Source organism: Echinops telfairi, unplaced genomic scaffold (assembly GCF_000313985.2).
Source record: "Echinops telfairi isolate 266 unplaced genomic scaffold, ASM31398v2 ScPeMD7_7434;HRSCAF=8472, whole genome shotgun sequence".
In the NCBI taxonomy this organism is placed as follows: domain Eukaryota; kingdom Metazoa; phylum Chordata; class Mammalia; order Afrosoricida; family Tenrecidae; genus Echinops; species Echinops telfairi.
Window position 1 is genome coordinate 37,638 of NW_022111334.1, and position 1,190 is coordinate 38,827.

Below are 1,190 nucleotides of genomic sequence, written 5' to 3' on the forward strand. Positions count from 1 at the left end.
GGAGAACAGAGTCCTCTCTCCAAGGTCTTCATTCTACCTACTATACAAAGATCTGTTCATACTTTGCATTTAATGGAACTTTATATCCATTATCATCAGAAGTACCCAGATGATCTGGGGAAATTATAGAGAATCCCTATCCTCACGATGTAATGGATTCAAGACCAGTCTTTCCTGAATCTTTTTGTCCATCTGAACACAAAGGGAAACACGTGTCTGTCATCCCTAAAGCTCCTTCCCCTAGGACAATGCAGAATATTTAGAAAGGAGTAAACGATACTTAAATGTTAGCTTCTAGATTTAGAGTTGGAATAAAAAAAGGTTTACTAACCACAGGGTTATTTGTGAGGTTCAAAGCAACCACAGAATTCATAAGAAGCTCGTTTTTCCTCCCATGAATTAGTACCCAGGGTGGGTATTGGGCTCAGCATATTCTGAGAGCCCCCTGCTGACAGCATTCTAATACAGGAGAAGTGTTTCCTGGGCTCACACTGTCTTCCAACTTCTGTGGATGAAATAGCAACATTTTTTTCTGGTCCTAAGCATTCAGACTATTGGTCAGGAGTGTTACCTAGAGTTGTCTCTGCAGGTTTCCTGACATGGGCAGTAGAGCTGCCATAGTGGTCAGCACAGCAGTTATAGTTGACCAGGCACTGTAGTCCTTATCCAGGCTCCTGTCTCACTTCTTTCTTCACTTGCTGGTGGGTCCTTAGCATCCCTGAAGGTCAGCTTTCTCCCTGAGGTTAGTTTTCTGTCTGGACTCACACTGACTCTCACTGTGCAAATATTTGGAGAAAGAGAGCTGCAAACACTCTGATTTGATTATAGTGGGAGGAAGTATGGTCTATAGCTATTGATACTGAGATTGAGAGATATGCCACAATAAAACACTGATTAAGAAAGAAGAAAATCTGCCTGAAAGACAATGAAAGACAGAGTTTATGCTTCATTCTTTGCACAGGAAAAGTAAACATAGTTAATGCAGATTTGAAACAAGAAATGTAAAGTTATTTATCCCATGCTATGGAAGACAATGGCAAGCCAGATTTCTTTTTCTGGGCTTCTGTCATGTGTGTGATAGGAAAAGTTGCAGATGTTGGTGATTGTTGAATACATTCATATTCTAATGCCACAAAATTATGCATGAGAAGACTGTTGAAAATATTATTTTATTGCATATATATTTACCA